The sequence below is a fragment of the Equus caballus genome, chromosome 4 (assembly GCF_041296265.1).
Source record: "Equus caballus isolate H_3958 breed thoroughbred chromosome 4, TB-T2T, whole genome shotgun sequence".
Classification (NCBI taxonomy): domain Eukaryota; kingdom Metazoa; phylum Chordata; class Mammalia; order Perissodactyla; family Equidae; genus Equus; species Equus caballus.
The window spans coordinates 45,159,626-45,171,629 of record NC_091687.1 but is presented as its reverse complement, the minus strand read 5'-3'; the positions used below and the strand labels follow the sequence as shown (position 1 = coordinate 45,171,629).

At 38.9% G+C, this 12,004-nt stretch overlaps 1 pseudogene; it reads right to left on the bottom strand.

The window, feature by feature from the left end:
- Positions 1 to 465: 465 nt before the first annotated feature.
- Positions 466 to 1,147, bottom strand: LOC100063809 (nascent polypeptide-associated complex subunit alpha pseudogene; annotated as a pseudogene).
- Between the last annotated feature and the right edge of the window lie 10,857 nt (positions 1,148 to 12,004).

Genomic DNA, 12,004 nt, shown 5'->3' with positions numbered 1-12,004 from the left:
GGGTAATTAAGGCTTCCAGCCAACAGTCAGTGAGGAACTGAGGACTCCTGAAAACAGCCATGTGAGTGAATTTGGAAGCAGATCCCCCAGCCCTAGTCAAGCCTTCACATGACTGCATGCCTGATCAACATCTTCACGGTACCTCAGGACAGGTCCTGAGCCAATACCACTGAGCTAAGCCACTCCCAAATTCCTGGCCCACAGAAACTGTGAGATAATAAATGTTTGTTGTTATAAGTCCTTACGTTTTGGGATTGTTATGCAGCAAAGGTAACTAATACAGCTGAGTATAATAGATCCTAGCCCAATGCCTGGCACATATGTAGGTTTTTAATTATTTGTTGTTTGAATAAATAAACAATTGAATAAAGTAGAATACATCCTTTCACTTTATTTTTTCATCCAAGAAGCCATAACTTTATTAATTATAAACAGTACAAATTTCAAACCAAGCTACAGATACTCTTTTGAAATACCAAAAAAGGTCCTGGTTTTCAGATGGTTACATTGTTAATTCCAGAATAGCATTTACAATATCGTTACTGTTGTTCTTCAGGGCTCAGACTGCCTTTGCTCTTGACAAATTTGCTTGTGACATGACCAATTCTATATCCTTAACTTCCACATCTGTTTCATCAGCTTCTTCCTTTTCACTCTCCTCTTGTGCAGCTGGAGTCTGTGTTTTCTTGAACGTTTGAGACACTTCACCTTGAACTTTGAATTTCTCAGCAGCTGCCAGCTGCACTTGCTGAGATAAAACCTCGATCTTGGCTTCTCCCAAAACTATGTAGGTACCTGAAGCTGGACTCTTGTAGACATCTGGTTTTGTGATGACTAAGAAGATTTGCTTCGGTTTCTAGATAGTGACTCTAATAACCCCTGTAACCTGTCGAAGACCCAGTTTGGACATAGCCTTCTGTGCCTTCTTTTCACTCCGGCTTTATTTTGCCTTACTGACTGGTTGTTCATGGTTTCCAGCTGCTGCTGCTAGGTCGGCTGCTTGTGTGGAATCCTGCTCCTCAAGCTCGGATACTGATTCATCACTGTCAGATTCTGTTCCGGACCCTGTCTCAGCCTGGGTCTGTGGCAACTCTTGCTCTGTAGCAGGAATGGTTTCTGTGGCTTCCATTTTGTGCAAAGAATGCAGAACCTGTTTTTTCACTTTAAAGGGTAACAGCCAATGATGGTATTATCTTTGATCTCTGACACCTGTGTTATATAAGGGTTTTCTGACATGATCACGGAGAGATCAGTTGTGAATCTTGCTGAGATCCTAACATCAACAATCCTGGAAGAAACATGTAGTGAATAGAGCAATGGGACCCTTTGAGACTTGAATAATGCTCCCAGTTTTATCACTGATTAGCTGAGTGGCCCATGGCAAGTCACCTAAACCCTTTAAATCTCAATTTCCCTATCCATAGATTAGGGAAAATAATCCCAACCTGCCTCAAAAGGTGGTCAATGAAATTATGTGTGACAATGTAATTGTAAAGCATTAACATTCTTTTAATTACATTAGGTTCATGAAGTCTATCCTATTTTATTTTTAAGCAATTATGCATTAAATATTTTAGGTGAGTACACCGCGAAGACTTTTCTTTCCAGAGATGATAACTTATTACTGACTGTACTGTGTACCTTTGTAAAATATTAGCATCGTTCATTGTAAGCAGTTAAGATTTAAGAATATGGCAGAATGGTAGGTTATTATATGTCAGATCTCATTTTATTAGCCTGCTGAAAATTTATTGCACTTTGAAAAGAATACATAATTATGACCGGCTCCTTTTTCTTTTCATGGATTAATTTACGATTGTGGTTGGGTGTGTGCCCCTCTTTATGGTAACTGATAGTTAAATGTACTTAGTAATAAACATTCATTTAACCAATAATTTGGTCTGAGAGTAAGAGTTTATCTTAGAGCACAATTACACCCAACAGCAAGGAAATAATTGGTAGAATGCATGTCTTTCCTTTTCAGAAGGAGGAGTTGGGCACACAGGGAAAGTCTTTGTACAATGGAGCATCAGAGGTAGAGATTATGCAATTATCGACTGTGCACAGTTTGGTAGTATGGCTAACTCCAGAGGTGAGTGTATGAGGATGAGTAAGATAGAACCTCAGTGTAAGATTCCAGTCTTAATTATGTGGTGGATGAATTATCCAAACTCCCTGGTATTGTTGTATTGTTGTGCTTTCTTGCTTTCTGCTATTCAGCTGCAACTCCAAATCAGTTGAATCTACTGGCTTAACTAGACTTCAGATTATTTGTGGATGTAGATGACTCCTACTACCTACCAACTTTATTAACTTGAGTAGGAAGAAGACAACCCTAGAAAACAAGGGACAGAGCTTCCTTTTCCAGCGATAGTGTGCTTTTCAACAGAGCTTCTCATCTCATATTGAAAATACCTGCAGGGATAAAGAATTTTGCCCTGTGGAAACTAAGAGAGCATCTTCCAAATAGTTTTTATTCCTTGCAGCTACATCTTCACAAAATCTACCAAGATTTTGAGACAGTGGGAAAGGCTAGTGTTATTTTCTAAATTGACTGACACATGAAGGGGTTAAAGGTGGAGAATGGAGCAGAGGAGGAGATAAAGAAAAAAACAAAGTTTAGGAAATGCTTTTAACCTCAAGGGAAGAGGACTCGGCATGACTCACAACATATTAGTTTGAAAGCAGAGACTGCCACGTGTGCACTGAGGAACTTGTGTCATCTAGAGAAATATTCTCAACGTATAAGCTTGGGCTCCCTGGAGTTACTCTGTGTTCCTCTAGTTCCCTGGAAGAAGAATCAGAATATTCCTTAATTGTTCTCCCTGGTGGTTCAACACAAGTAGAAAACATTTGTTGTGAATGAAATAGGTGAAGCTGGCTTTACTTTAAAGTCCCTAAGCAGTAAATTATTTATAAATGTGTATGCTACCTCTGTTACTTAAAGAGCTAACTGACTTACAAATTTTAGCTGCCTAATGCGGCACATTTTTTCGTCTTCTTTAAGTTATATTTAAATGTATTTAAATCTAAAAATGGATTGTGGTAGATATTTTGTCGGGTTTCTGTCCATCATCCATTGAGAAGCACCCTCTTCCTCATCCCTTTTCCTCTGGTTCCCATCTATAGGTTGAGTTCCTATAGCCGTCTTTATATGAGAGACCCTTCTCCCTTCTTGGTCATAGATGATTGGATAGAGTTTGATCCTTGAAGGCATCTGAATCAATCAAATTTTCTCTTCCAGAAATTTGGAATTTGGAGAGAAGTCTTAGCTGCTTTGTGTTGAACATTGAAGCTGTAAGCCAAACATGAGCTTGTAGCCCAAACATGTAAACCCAAGATAAGGGGTACCTGCTCTGCAGGGAGAGAGAGAAATCAAGCAGACTATCTGAGAGGAGTAACGGCCCAGAGCTATGATGCTCCCTGAGAGAGAGAGAAAGAAAGGGGAGAGAGTCACTTTTTTGCTTCTCACGGATTTTCCATGGCCTCTGTCCCGCAAATGGCCTGACTGCTCTTAAGTTCCATGAATCCCTGCACTGTATTCTTATACTAAATTACACTTTTCTTTTAAGTTAGTTTGAATGGATAACTTTTCCATTCTTTACAAATGTGTTTCATCATTTCATTTAAGAGAGATCTAAATAGTTCTTTTCATTTATAAGAAGTAAAAAGCATTTTGAAAGCTTTGGTCTGAGGAACAGCCTAAGGCTTATGAAAAGCATACAAAACTTAGTCTTTTGAGTAAAGAGAGCAAAATGGCAGAGTAGGAAGCTCCAAGCCCTCATTTTCCCTCAGAAACATTAAAAAACAAGCAGAAACTGTCAGAACCAGGTTTTTTTTTTTTTTTTTTGGTGAGGAAGATTTGCCCTGAGCTAACATCCCTTGCCAATGTTCCTCTCCTTTTGCTTGAGGAGGATTAGCTCTGAGCTAACATCTGTGCCAGTCCTCCTATATTTTGTATGTGGGATGCCTCCACAGCATGGCTGATGAGTGGAGTAGGTCTGAGCTCAGGATCTGAACTGGTAAACCTGGGCTGCCAAAGTGGAACAGGCAGGAACTTTAACCACTTGGCCACAGGGTCCGCCCCTGTCAGAACCAGTTTTGTGAGAACTCTGGAACAGTTAAAAGTTTACACCAACAAGTGAGCACTGACTCAGGAAAAAGGCACTTCCAGACAGTAGGAAGATTTTGTGGTGATTTTACTTGTCTTTCCCCTACCCCCTTTCCTGCATGGGGACAGTCTTATAATGTCAGTAGCCTTAAAGTGGCTTAAAGCAGAAGTCTTAAAGCAGTCTTAAAGCAGAAGTAGTCATAAAGCTGCTGTAGTCATAAAGAGGCAGCAGTCTTAAAGAGGTAGCAATCTTAAAGTGGCAGCAGCCTGTGTTCCCAGTGTGAGACTGTTCCTGGTTCTGGAGAGAGCAAAACTGACCTTGTTCACAGATTATTGTGATGTCTATTCTGTTCTGTCTAGGGGTGCTATGGACTGAATTGTGTTCTCCAGAATTCATATGTTGAAGCCCTAACCCCCAATGTGACTGCAGAGTCTATGAAGAGGTGATAAAAGTTAAATGAAGTCATAAGGGTAAGACCCTCATCTGATAGGGCTAGTGCCCTTATAAGAAGAAGAGACTTTAGAGCTGTCTCTCTCCATCATGTGAGGACACAGTGAGAAGGCAGCTGTCTGCAAAGCAGGAAAAGAATCTTCACCAGAAACCGAACTGGGTGGAACCTTGATTTTGGACTTTCTATCCTCTAGAACTGTGAGAAATACATTTCTGTTGTCTAAGCGATCCAGGCTGTGGTATTTTGTTATGTTATTCCAAGCAGACTAATACAGGGGGTGACCTGGAGGACTGATGCAAGGTGTTCTCTGTTTTGCCTATCTCAGAACTCAGATGAAAAAGCTTGAAAACATGGCAAACTAAATTAACCCTCAGACACCTGGGGCAGAGGTTATGGTTGAAACATACAATAGACTGCCTAAGGCAAAAGCTGGGAAGAATTTCTTTGGGAAATTAGAACATTCACAGGCAACCGTGTATACAGAGGAATTTAGAAAGTCATGTACATACCCAGGGAAAGACACATGCTCACAAAACACCTGAGAAGACCCTAGGCTTTCACCTTGGGCTGAGCCCTTGGCACAGTGCAAGCCTGGTAGGTTGAAGGAGGGCCTTGGCTCAGGGCCAATTTGCAAAGACTGGGAGGTTCCTAGCATTCAAGGAAATTTCTATCCAAACGTTGGCTGAACACAAGCTAAGAAATAGACTTCAATGACCACACCGACAGGGAATACAGTCTTTGCAATAATAGTTTGGGGAAGACATTAAATAAACTGCTGCAGCCTTCAACAACCAAAGAATAGCAAACCCTGTAAAAAGAGGAGAATCTGACTTCTGGTTACCACGTTCTAATAGTCAAATGTCCAGTTTTTTATCAAAAGAAAATTACAAGGCATACAAAGAAACAGGAAAGTATGACTCATTGAAAGGAACAAAATAAATTGGTAGAAACCATCTCTGAGGAAGTCCAGACATTGGAATTACTAGACAAAGATTTTAGAACAACTGTCTTAAATATGCTCAAAGAACTACTGGAAAACATGGTCAAAGAATTAAAGAAAAAGAATGTATGAACAAAATGAGAATATCAATAAAGAGAAAAAATAGAAAGGAACTAAATAGAAATTCTGGAGCGTAAGAGTACAATAACCACAACTTTGGCAAACTGTGGGCTCTAGGACAAAATGGCTGTGATGCAGAAGACTTGGACCTGCTCCCTCATCGGAATTTGATCTCCCTTAACTCAAATCATAAAATTTGTCACAGTTTAGTGGAAAGATCTTGGGCTTTGGAGTAAGATTGGTATGTTTGGATTATAGCTATAAATAAGAATAGCAATGACTAACATTAATGAAAGTGCAGAAAGCTCTAAGAAGGAAGAACTCAGACTCTAGGACTTCTTATACGACTTCTGCTGATACAACTATTATATGAGACTCTATGCTACACACTTAACTCACTGATTTCTTTTAATCCTCGCACCAACCATCTGAGGAGGTGTTATCAACCCTATTAACTGACAAAGAAACTAGTCTCAGAGATTAAGCACTTGTAAGTACTATAACAGGAATTCCAACCCAGTTTTTTTAAAAAACTGCTTTATTGAGATGTAATAGATGTGAAATAACTATACATACATAAATTATATAATATGATGTTTTGACATATGTATATGCCCATGAAACCATCACCACAATCAAGATAGTGAACATATCTTTCACCCCCAAAAGTTTTCTCTTGCCACTACCCACCCTACTCCACGTCCAAGCAACCACTGGTCTGCTTTCTGTCACTATGGATTAGTTTGCATGTTCTAGAGTTATATAAATGGAATCATACAATGTGTGCTGCTTTTTTTTCATTCAACATAATTACTTTGAAATTAAACCATGTTGTTGTGCTTATCAATAGTTGTTTTTATCAATAGTTCATTCCTTTTTATGGCTGAGTATTATTCCATTATAAGAGTGATACCATGACTTTTGTAGCCAGTCACTGCTGATGGACATTTAACCCGATTGTTTCTGACCCTAACCCATGCTACACTCTCTCCCTAGCTCCATCACTTACTGTGTGGTCTTAGGAAACTTAATTATTCTCTCTGAGTCTCAGTTTTTCTTATTCTAAAATGGCAATAATATTTTTTTCCACAGGATTATTGTTAGTAAATAACATGTGAAAGCACCTAGTACTGTACCTGGCACACAGTAGGTGCTTATAAATATTCATTTATTTTTCTCCAGGAGAGAAGTGTCTCCAAGAAGGAAACGAGAATAAATACAGCAGTACATGCCTTTCTGGACTCTTTCTTCCTGCATTTTTAACCTCTTCTTAAACCTTTCTCACTTTAATTTCCCCTGCTTGAATCGCCTCTGTACCCTGGGGATATGGTGTTCCCCTTTTCTCTCTAATCCAAGTATGGTCACAAACTCTTTTTCTTATTTTCGTAGCATGGCTGAAATAGAGTGATGTTTTCACAAAAATTAAAGGACAAGTTAAGAAGCTCTATAAAGGTTTTATAATTACATAACACCAAGTAGCATAAAAATAGTCAAGGCTCCTGGATGCATGCTTCTATCCCAAATAATACCAGCAAAGTAAGTCAAAGAGCTTTGTTTTTTTCTTTTGGATTATTATTTTGACATGATTTCAGACTTTACAGGAAAATTGCAAGAATAGTCCAAAGAATCTCTGTACAACTTTCTCCTTGATTGTTGTTTTAAAATTTTAACAACTCACATGAACTATTCTCTTATTCTCCTGCCTCCAAAATTTAGGCTAATAGTGGCTTTGACAGAAAATATTCAATTATCTTAATGTGATAATAAATATAACAACAATAACAATTCCAAAATTTGCTTACTGAATACCTGATAAGTGCCAGACAACCTGCTCAACGCTTAACTTGAACTATCACCTACTCTTAACAACCCTGTGAGAGATGTACCATTATTACATCCATTTAATAGATGAGGATATTGAGCTTTATAATCTTGCCCCAGGTCACACAGATAGAAATCTTGTTGTGCTAAATGCAAATGAAACCAACCAGATTCCTGAACCCATGTTTTTAATGCTAATCTTTTAAATCGACTGTCAGCAAACTATGGCATTTTGACTAAATCGGGCTCATAAAAGAGTTTATTTAGTCCCGGACCTGCTTGTACAAGGATCACCACTCTCTTACACTGATGGGTGGGCACAGCCTGGTCTGAGCTCCTTCCTAATGTGGCTTCTGTCTTTCAGTTACCTTGCCGTCTTCTCTCACTGGTTATTGTGATTTCTTGTCCTGCTTACAGAAAAACATCAGCCTGACTCTTTAAGTTCTAACTTCCCAGACACTGTTTGGTCCTTCTACTGAAGGTCTCAGATCTAAAAGAAACACCTAAGTGCCCCAAAAAGTTGACAGGCAAGGTTAATCATCACCAATTTGGGGCATCATTTTATGATGATTTGCCCCATACATCTTAATTCAAATGATAGTGTACATGTATGTGATCAAAGGCGGCAAACTGAGGTGGACACTGTGATGCATTGTTCTGATCCTCCTTCAGGACTGAAAGCTATATTCCCCCAGCTATTGAGAGTGCTGCCAGCAGACAACCCTCGGCTGCCAGCTCTCTCAGGGAGCTGCCTCAGGTGAAGGTGACTCAGCTCAAGGTCATGCCTCCTTTAGGGGTACCCACATCCAATAAGTGATCAATACAAGGGTATAAAAACCCAGCCTCCCAACACCAATCTGTGATACGCTCTAGGGCCATTCCAGCATCAGAGTTCCCCATGTGGTTGACTAAGGCCCTTGTTAAGACTACGTCATAGCTCAACTTCTCCCTCTGTCTATCCTGCTTTCTTCTCTTCCCTTTTACAGGCATTGATCTCAAAAGCACTCCCTAATAAACTTTATGCATGCTGATCTCTGTTTCAGAGTCTGTTTTCTGGGGAACCCAGCCTATGACAAATCCTAAAGCAAGAGAAGAGCTATTTCTTAAGCCCTTTGAAATCCAAGTTCCTTTTAAAGTGTGTACAGTCAATAGGTGACATAATTTTGAGTGACTTCTGCCTACTTAGAGTTAGCTCTTCATTAACATCAATGATCCACATGAGAAATGAAGAGAAATAGACCCAGTGCAACCTATCAGTCTTGTTCTCTGCCCACAAATGAGCCCATAATCATTTCACAATGCTGTTCCATGGTAATTTGGACAATTACTGAAGCTTTCGGATTTTTTACATTTAATCAGAGGTAAAATTTTGAAATACTTTTAGTATGTCGGTCCTCTTTATCACCTCATTATGACCGTCTTTGCCTCAGAGTAAACAATAGGATCTGTACTTGTATACATGTTTTAAGGAGACTTGAAGGGTTACATGCTAGAAAAAGTATAGAAAGTATTCATGTTTTCCTATCTGCTTATCCTTTTTAAAATGTTTGCATGGTGATACAACCTGATACAATAGTAGGTATTAGATAAAATGTGTTCTAATCCTGGCTCTGTTACTAGCTACTTTCTAAGCCTCACGGTCCTCACCTGTAAAAGGGCGATAATCATGCCCAATTTTTTAGAGTGATTGCATTGGTTAAATGAGAGGATATTTACAAAGGCCTACCATATTACAAGTACTCAGTAAATGGTTGCTATTTTATAAATAAATATAATAATGATAATAAGTGGATTGACCAAAAATTTTAAAAGGAAATATTTTTTCAACAAATATTTCCATGTGTTGCCAAATTTTTAGTCCCCTAGTATCAAATATTGTTAGCAAACAAAGGTGTTCACTGTAAAGATTTCTATACTGAAATGTGCACAAGTGATTTTCATCCAAGGGGTAATTATCTCTAAAGTAAAGGAGTTGGACTAAGTGACTTCTAAGGGTTTTTTTCAATGTTTAAAGCCTCATAAGACTATGGATTAAGATGACCCTCCAAAAATAGAAGGAACTATTTCTGGAAATTCTCTGTTGAGGGTGGCTGCATGTCAACACAACTCTAGTTCTGACTCCTCTCGACTAATAGTCTACTTGCAAATAATTCAGACTCTCAATCCATTATACTGTTGTTTGTACAAAATACCTGTCAGTACAAAAATAGTCAATAATGATTAAATTATTATAAAAGTGGAAGTTAATGTCCATTATTTTGTCCTAGCCTTACAATTACCTAAACTGTATTTAAGTTGATTTTATATTATGGCTCATTATTTTTCTCTCAATACTAATTACTTCTGCTGATTAGTGCCGTGTTTGTATGTGAGGTCAGTTCTGCCCAAACAGAAGGGAGGAGTTCTGCTTTCCCTCTGTCATCTGTTAATATTGTTCCCGGGGACTCGTTTCTCTGATACAATTCTGTAGCTGCTTCACATCTTTGGACGTGTTCGTGGACACGTGCCCTCTGTTTCATCTTTTGTCTTTAGAATGAGTTGCTTGTATATGTCCATCCTTTAGAATCAATTTAGAGTCAAGTTTGCCTCTACTTCGAGCTGGACTTCCCTTCTCTTTTACTGAGTGGATCTAGGCTAGCAGACCCACAAGATCTTTATTTTCCTTCCCTTCTAAATATCTGTCTTTACATGCATCTTTCTACTTCCTGCCTGAGAAGAGGAGTCTGATCTTTCTCATAAGAAACAGGGTAGCATTTTGTCTCTCTCCCTGCTCTGCTTCAACCATTTAATATATGTATTAGAGCATTGTCAATCAAGATAATATTACCTATCCACTTACACATTAGACTTTTGTCAAGGATACAGATGATGGGGGAAAATGGCAGGGGTAGGGGTTGAGGGTAGAAGGTGGAGGCTGATGAGCAGGGAGGTAACACTTTATAGTTCAAGCCTGAAAAATCTAGATGGAAGGTGAAGGTGGTGTACAGAAACAGAATAGAAAGAAATTTCCAGAGGTCAAAAGAACCAGAAGTCCAGTTCTACGAGAAAACTGGAATTTGTACCCAATATAAACCGTGGAGAGGCACTAGAGACAAGAAGAACACTTTTGCTGGGCAGGAAAGAGTTGAGGGAGGAAATAAAGATCATGAAATTTGACTAGTTTTGCTTCTCATGTACAATGGACACTTGTGGTGTTACTGCCTTTTGTCTTTGAAGTACAGACACATCCCCTAATTTATCAACACCCTGAGAACAAAGCTCCCTAGACTGTGAGAAAGGAAATGAGATGAGATGCTGTGCTCCAGCTTACCAAGCTCCCAGCTGATGACTGAAAGACTGGTTCCCATTTCTTCCATTATATCTTAATTGTATATATAATATATATGTGTGTATATATATGTGTGTGTGTATATATGTATATATATATTTTGCTGAGGAAGGCTCACCGTGAGCCCATCTTCCTCTATTTTTCAGTATGTGGGCCACCAGCACAGCACAGTTGCTAACAGAGCAGTGTAGGTCTGTGACTGGGAACCAAATCCAGGCTGCCGAAACAGAGCACACTAAACCACTAGGCCACTAGGGCTGGCCCTGTTAAATATATTTTTATGAACTGTTGTTATACTGTTTTAACACTTTCTGTAGGAAAATACATTCTAACTTCAAATTGAATCACCTTAAAATGAATTTTTGGAATACAGCTCACATGGAGACAGGGCACTTTTTCTAGTTTACTAATGTTAACTATTTAGGTGTTGCAGATAAAGACAATTCAGGTGGTAAAACAGTGACTTGCCAAAGGCGTTATGATCAAATTAAGCTAAGCAGAATTTCATGCACCTTCATTCAGTCTGTAAAACTTCTTTTTCTACTAAATCTCTAAGGAGCCTTTGCCTTGAAGAGATTATTGGGGTTTGGGTAGGGGGTGGTGCAGGCGGGAAAGGACCAAGCTACCGCAGTCCAACAACCAGGCTAGTTTCTTTTCCTTTCTTTCTCTCTCTCTTCCGTTTTGCATTTCTATTTCTCTTCCAATCTAGTTCTTTCCTCCTGTGCTTCCTCCTCTTCCTCTCTTTTTTTGTGTGTATGTGTGGTGGGGGGGTTATTTGTTTTTCTCTTCTCCTTTCTCTTTGCTTCCTGGTCTTTCATTGCTTTCAGTATTTGACCTGCCTCCTTTCAATGTCTTCCTTTTTGTCTTTGAGCTCTTGCTTTTATATCCACCCTCCTAGTAGAGAAAAGAATGTCATTATTACTTTCATTAAAAAAAAAGTTTAATCTCTTACCTTTTCCTGGCTCTGTGCTAAGCATTATAAAAAGGAAATGACATAGATAGTGTCTGACTTCCCAAAGTATACAGTCTGTTGTGAGTCCCAGCTGTGATTTTATAACACCCTCATGATTCTCAACTTTTTTATTGTTTGTTTCTCAATCCCATTAAAAATCTGGTGATAGCAATGAACTGCCTCCTTCAAAAAATGCCTAAATCACAAACATACCCAATTCTCATACAGCTTCAGAAGGTTCAAAAGCTCCTTGAGCCCTTTAGGAGTTTATGATCTTAGG